This window comes from Hyla sarda, chromosome 4 (genome assembly GCF_029499605.1).
Source record: "Hyla sarda isolate aHylSar1 chromosome 4, aHylSar1.hap1, whole genome shotgun sequence".
In the NCBI taxonomy this organism is placed as follows: Eukaryota; Metazoa; Chordata; class Amphibia; order Anura; family Hylidae; genus Hyla; species Hyla sarda.
The window spans coordinates 319,876,292-319,884,085 of NC_079192.1; the positions used below are offsets into that span (position 1 = coordinate 319,876,292).

A 7,794-nucleotide genomic window follows, 5' to 3' on the forward strand; every position below is an offset into this window, starting at 1 on the left:
TAAGTGTATGCTTAATAAGACTACTCTAGTGGGCAGTGCGAGAACAGGAATGTTTTAGGTTTTTTTGTGAAAAAATTCACAGAAAAATCACCACCACCAATAGTTTTTTTATTTGTTTGTAATAAATGTGTTTGTAATAATATGCAATTTTCTTTTGAAACACCCTCTAAAGTAATTTAATATTGATATACTTATCAGATAAGAGCTCTTTATTCTAGGTTGAACAATGGCTAAAGCAGCATTAAATGACTAATGTCTTGTTTGTTGGCTGTAATTCTGCACATTCCAGAACTGCATGAATATATGCTTATACAAATAAGTCACATTTTATGGACACACTATATTTGCTTCTGTTAATCTGTTGCAGTTTGTAATTTACTATGTTACTTTTTTATTTGCAAACAGAAATAAATTTAAACATTCTGCCTACAATTTAGATGATATCTGATGATTGCACATCAATAGAAAGGCTATGGGGCAATGTTAAACCCATTACGTGCATTTCCTAAAAAAAATCTCCCCAACTAAATAAATGTTGCTATCTGCTTCACAAAAAGGGTTTTCTACTTCATTATTCACCAAACCAACTGACCGCAACAAAATCTATTATACTGACGGCTTCTCCTCAACTAACCTGCAAAAAGGATTACCCTTTCACAAATAATACACACTGTTTGTACAGCCAGTGATGACAATCACATATTTAGGCACGCAATGGTGTGTGCTACTCTGCAGGGCGCTGCCATGTTGTGTATTAAACAGAATCATGTCTCTGTTATATAGATCAGTTCAACCGCTTCTTCGCCTTGTCCTCTTCAAAGTAACAAATTGTTAGCTGCTTAATAGAGAGATCACAGAGCAGCAGCGCTGACTGTAAAACTGAAAACTGCCAACAGTGACAACTTGCTTCCGCAATCGCAGGCCAGGCCCTTCCCTTGGACTGCAGGTGTTCTCCCCAAACATTTAACAGGCAGCAAACAATACTGTTTCTTCCCAGTGCTGCCGTCGTAATCTATCCTGAAAGGTTTTATTTTTAGTCTAACCAAATGACAATACATTAACTGAAAATAAATTGTGCTTCTTTACTACAACAGCAAAATATATACATAATATATATATATATATATATATATATATATATATATATATATATAAAATACTAATTCTGTCTGTATTTTCTGTAGTTCTGCTTTTTAAGTCATAATGAAAAGGCACTACAGCTGCCTGTGCTATTGTAGATCTATTGTAGATTTTTATCTGTATAACAAAAACTAAAAAGTAACACCTCCACACACCAAAAAAAATCACTAGTGAAATTGGTTCTATTTTCCATCATCTAATTTTATATTATATATATATACACACATACATACACACATAATCTATATACACACAAAAACATACACTGTAGAACAGGACCATTCAAACCGTCTTACCAGCAAGCAAACAGATGTCACAGTTTAATGAAATAGGCTTCAATATCGTCCTCTTAGGCTGGGTTCACACCACGTTTTGAGCCATACGGGACCACATACGGCTGGGGATTGGCGGAGATAAAACAGGGTGCTCCCGTATCCCGCCCGTATGTAATTCATTTCAATGAGCCGACCGGAGTGAAACGCTGACTCCGGTTGGCTCATTTTTGTCCCGTATGTGGTTTTCCCACCGGACATAAAACCGTAGTGGACCACGGTTTTAGGTCAGGTGGAAAACCGCATACGGGGCAAAAATGAGGTGACCGGAGTCACCGTTTCACTCCGGTCGGCTCATTGAAATTAATTACATATGGGTGGCATACAGGAGCGCCCGGTTTTAGCTCCCCCCAGCCGTATGTGGTCCCGTATGGCTGAAAACGTGGTGTGAACTCAGCCTTAGTCATTTTCTGCAGTGCAGTTGTTCCTTTTTCTGCACAACAACTCCCTGCCCCGTCACTCATTCAGGTGCAGCCATTTTATCTTGCATGGCCTGGGTCTGCTGGTGCATAGCCTATGCCTGAGCCTGGGACTGCTGCTGCATTGCCTGGGCCTTCTATTTGCTGGCTTTCGTCACTAGCTCCTCTATTACAATAATGTCTTCTTTCAGTGCTGCAGTTGCTTTCACCCAGGACGTTCAATGCTTCGGAAACAAAACAACTTGGATGCTGTTGCCATTTGCAATGGATTGCCTGGATTCTCCATCATATGTAGAACAGGACCCTTAAGGGAGCATTCCCACGTGGCGTATTTTGCTGCGTATTTGCTGCTACGTATTTTCCTACCCATTGACTTCAACGGGAAAATAAAATATGCAGCAGCAAATATGCCATGTGGTAACGTACCCTTAAACAGTCTTGCCAGCAAGCAAACAGACAGATATCACAATTCAGTAGTCTTGGGTTTAGCATGTGATATAACAGAAAGTTACATGTTCTTAACGTCAGGTACTTTACATAAACATCTGAGCTTCCCACCCAAAACTTGACATGTTCAGTCCCATAGTCAGTCTTTTTTGGTGCAGATGCACTGCATCCAACATACCACAGAAAAGCTGATCTGCTTCAGAGCAATTCTTCTCTGCTGAACTCTAGCAGTACTCACATACCTGTGAGATCCGGTTCAGGACTCCAAAATACCATGGAACTGGAGTATGGGAGTTACTTTGGGGGAGATTTATCAAAACCTGTGCAGAGGAAAAGCTGCCCAGTTTCCCATAGCAACCAATCAGATCGCTTCTTTGATTTTTGAAAAGGCCTCTGAAAAATGAAAGATGCAATCTGATTGGTTGATATGGGCAACTTTTCCTTAGCACAGGGCTTGATGAATCTCCCCCTTAATCTCCAGAACCTTACGCTCTCTCACTCTCACACACCCACATATACCCAGTATATAACGGACTTAGACATATGGACTGCATTGTCAAACCCTTCCTTTTTTGTTACAAAAAGAGAAGTTGTTATAATTTTATTACATTATATATTTTATTACTTTCCACTTCTCCAGCATCTCTTGAAATCTAATGCACTTTTAAAGAAAACTAGGCATTAGTCCAGAAAGAGTGAGATCTGATAACTAGTCTATTGTAATCATTTGGCATATCAAGAACTGCTCTACTGTATAGTGTATGTGCACTGGCTTCTGGTCTCTTAATGGCCCAGTGTGCTAAAGTTCTGCTTCTTCAGCCAATGTCCTTTACCCTAAACTATTGAGGACCCTTCTCCCATAACTCCCTGCTGTGCTATAGGGTTTCTAGATTCCTGGAAGGGCAACAGTGTTCTTCTGTTCACTCTGCACTTTGCTTTGATTGTCTGCCTCCTGCCCTGACCTCTTGACCATCCACCATTTTGACAGAACACTGCCAGATACAGCCATCTACCCTTACATCAGCCTGTTTAACACTTCTCCTTTGGGACTATATTTAGTCAGCTGTTCCTAACAGCAAATCTGAGGTTAGCAACTTGGGGGTTCCTTGCTGCAAATTCCACATACCTGTATAAGACTTAAACAACCTTAAAGTTTTAATGTCAAGTTATAGTTTAATTTGACCCTTGTCATAGTTACTCAGATCCATAGGTTTGCTGCAGACCAATATTATCTCACATACATAGTGAAGGTCATTACTTTGCTGTCCACAGGGACAGTGGACCAATATTACCTCATACAGCTCAGAATCTGAAACATTGCTATAGTGCAGACATGGCCTGGACAAGTTTGTTGGGGAGCTATGATCACCATGGATACTGGACCCCACAGGGTGTGGATGTAGCTTTTGTGAGGCACCTAGAAAGTGTACAGGGTGCACCTTGGACAGGTAAGTTTTACTTGGAAAGCAGGCAGTCACATGGTGTGCAGTACATCCCAAAAGTTTCCCCCCAAAATCTTTTTTGCTTCACCATTCATTTTATAGTAAAAAGAAAAGTGTCATTACAAAATACAATTGGCCATACAAAGGAAAAAAAAAAAAAAACTCATATGGCTAGAAATTGGTATGTCTTTTAACCCCTTGGGGACCAAGCCCATTTTGACCTTAAGGACCAGGCCAATTTTCATTTTTGCCCTTTTGTGCTTTCCTCCTTCCCTTCTAAAAATCATATCGCTTTCAATTTTGCACCTACAGACCCATATAAGGGCTTGTTTTTTTGCGTCACCAATTCTACTTTGTAATGACATCACTTATTTTATAGCTTAATCTGCTACAAAAAAAAAAAAAGTATTTGCGGGGTGAAATTTAAAATAAAAAAGTGCCGTTTTGTAACTTTTGGGGGGCTTCTGTTTTTTACGCAGTGCACTTTTCGGTAAGAATGACACCTATTCTTTATTGTATGGGTCCATACGGTTACAAGGATACCCAATTTATGTAGGTTTTATTTTACTACTTAAAAAAATATTATAATTACATGCACCAAAATTAGTATGTTTAAAATTGTCATCTTCTGACCCCTATAACTTTTTATTTTTCAGCATATGGGGCTATATGAGAGCTAATTTTTTGCACAGTAATCTGTAGTTTTTATCGGTACCATAGCTCTGCTGATCTGCCGGGACAGTTTTTCTTTCTGTTTAGACGCCACAATCAACTTTGAACTTTGAAAGGGTTAATGCCGGGCATCGGCCCGATCAGTGGTGCCCTACATTAACCCTGGCTGCTGCAGTTGGAACCCACGAGGTTTGAAGCGTGCTAAGTTCGTGAGCACGCATCAAACCCTGCTAATGAGACCAGGGAGTACAGGTACGCCCTTGGTCCTTAAGCACCGGAACTATATATATATTGACCCCTGTGCCCCCTGCAATCACAAAAACATGGTCTCGGTGACCCCTATTTGAATGTTGTGGCAGTGTGTATGCTCAATTGCTGCTTCATTTAAAATCAATGGCACCTGTGAAGATAACCGCTAAGCTACCTCTGTCAGACCCATAAAGTTTGAAGAGCATGAGCAAGCATGCTCAACTACGGCTCTATTTAAATGGAGAAACACAAGACCTCTATTCTTGTGAGGAGTGATCATCAAAGCAACTGGACCACTACCAATCAGATATTTATTACATATCCATCCTTTTATTACAGGAAAACCCCTTTAAAGGGGTACTCCACAGTAGGGATCAACCGTTTATTGGTTTGGACGATATTATCGGCCGATATTCATGATTTTCTAAGTTATCGGTATAAGCAATTACCTTGCCGATAATGCGGGCGCTTTAAATCAATGAACTGCAGTGGCTTTTGTGGGGCCAGAGACCACCGCCGCCGCCACCAGCTTCTCCCCCCTGCTTGCCCTGGGGTCCTGAGTCCAACCACCAACGCTGCCCGATTGCCTCCCCTCAGGCCAGAGACCGCCGCCGCAGCAGCCCCATTGCCTCCCCTCTGGCCAGAGACCGCCACCGCCGCTGCCCCATTGTCTCCCCCATCCCCGGTTTTATAATTACCTGTTTCCGGGGTCCGCACTACTTCTGGCTTTGGCGGCGTCCTGAGCTGTCACTGTCAATATCCAAGAGAAAGTAAACTGCATGTAGTGCACACCCGAAACGGATATAAATATGAAAAATGCTTTATTGAAAACCACTTGTAAACAAGGAGACACAAACATCTAAAAACAATTAAAAAGGCTCAAAAAGAGACCTGGCAATATCACAAGGGAAGGGGTGATAACCCCCTAACCCTTACCCTGCCCTATATGTAATACATAGATGATGGATAGTAATTGCTCCAGAAAAGAGAATTGTAACATATTAATAATCAACACAGTCAGTGGAAAGACATGCAGTGCAACAAATCATATATAGAAATAGATGTAAAGAATACCAAGCAGCAAGCAAACCACAGATGGAGGAGCAATAATGAAGTAGGCAAAAGGGCAGGGAGACCGGAACCCCACGCGTTCCGTCACTCTCTGGTGACTTCCTCAGGGGTGATGTGCTTGAGTTCTCAGTCTCCTTTATATACATACAGTATTATGAGAAAATACCTATCAGGTGTGATGTCCATATCAGCATGCACTGTGTTCCAGACGCGCGCTGTATCGCGGCGTAGACTTCCGCCCAAACAGGCTGCGTACTTCCGCCCGACTCATATGTTGAATGCAGCAACGTCCAAACCAGCGCGTAGTGTGTATTGTTGACACACATGACTGGATGGATGCCGTAATAGTGAAGGGGACCGATAAGGCAAAGATGAGGCAGGTACATTACAATAATACTTATGTAGATGGTAGAACGATTGTTGGTAGCTGGGATATCTCATCTATACACCCTGTAGGATTAAACTAGCAGAACAGAACAATAGAGTTAGTAAATAATAATCAAGTGATAAGGAAAATAGAATAAGTAGAAAAAGCTGTACATATTAATAAATGATAATTGTGTGAGTAGAAAATGATCATATAGTATAAGGAAAAAAAAAAAAATATATATATATATATATTAAAAATATAAAGTATGTAAGGAAAAAGAAATATATAATGGTTAATGAAAATATAAAAATAATGAGTATATAAAAATAATGATAAAAATGATAATGCTGGAAAATAATAAAAGAAAAAATAATAATAAATGTGCATTAGATGGTGAGAAAGTGAAAAAAAAAGGAATTTTTGGTTATAGAATATAAAGAATATTATTAAAAATAATAATAATAATAATGGGGGAGATTTATCAAAACCTGTGCAAAGGAAAAGTTGCCCTGTTGCCCATAGCAAACAATCAGATACCTTCTTTCATTTTGCAGAGGCCTTGTTGAAAATGAAAGAAGCAAGCTGATTGGTTGCTATGGGCAACTGGACAACTTTTCCTTTGCACAGGTTTTGATAAATCTCCCCCAATAATATAGAAAAGATATGTGTGTGTGTGTGTATATATATATATATATATATATATATATATATATATATATATATATATAGTATAATTGAGATTAGCAAATATAAAACATATATGTGAAATAGAACGTGAGTAATAAGTAATGAGAGGATAAGCACATCCATAAAAGTGTTAACTGCGTAATGTTGATTAAAGTATGTAACAGTGATCATTAATGTGCGTGCGAAGAGTTATTATTAAGCAGTATAGAGAAACATATAAAACAAATGTCACTGTGTATGTAGTAGGGATCGACCGATTATCGGTATGGCTGATATCAGCCGATAATCACGATTTTGGGCATTATTGGTATCGGCAATGACCTTGCCGATAAGCGATAATGCCCCGCCGCCCGCACCGCGACCGCCCCCCCCCGACCCACTGCACCGCATCGCACCCCCCACCGTAGTGCTGGGCGGTATACCGGTATGAACCGGATACCGTTTTTTTTTTCTCCCACGGTATGGATTTTTGCCCATACCGCTATACCGGTCGGGCCTCTACCCAACCCTCCGAGTCAATAAAAAAAAATTAAACTTACCCGTAATGGGGGTGGTCCGGGCCATCCATCCTTCCTGTAGTGTCCGGCGGCATTCCGGGTGGAGGGTGAACCGGTCCGGGCGGTCCTTCTCCGGGGGTCCTCTACTCCACTCCGGGCAGGCTCCGGCCTAGTACGCTGCATAGATGCCGCTACGCCGTGACGTCAGGTGCGTCGCTGTGCACGGGCGTCACTGCGCAGCGGCGTCTATGCTGCGTTACTAGGCCGGAGCCTGCCCGGAGTGGTGAAGAGGACCCCCGGAGAAGAAGGACAGCCCGGACCGGTTCACCCTCCACCCGGAATGCCGCCGGACACTACAGGAAGGATGGATGGCCCGGACCACCCTGACAGGTAGGGGGAGAGAAGCGGGTGGCGGCGGCGGCCTATGGCACCGCAAAAGCCACTGCAGTGCATTCATTTAAAGCGCCC

At 41.5% G+C, this 7,794-nt stretch overlaps 1 protein-coding gene across 1 annotated transcript in view; it reads right to left on the reverse strand.

Annotated features, from left to right (window-relative positions):
- LOC130369538 (uncharacterized) overlaps positions 1-5,432 on the reverse strand; it is a 76,096-nt gene extending 70,664 nt beyond the window's left edge. The window contains exon 1 of the mRNA XM_056574906.1: positions 5,400-5,432. The gene's annotated coding sequence lies outside the window, so the exon portion shown is untranslated. The remainder of the gene's footprint in view (positions 1-5,399) is intronic.
- Positions 5,433-7,794: the final 2,362 nt, after the last annotated feature.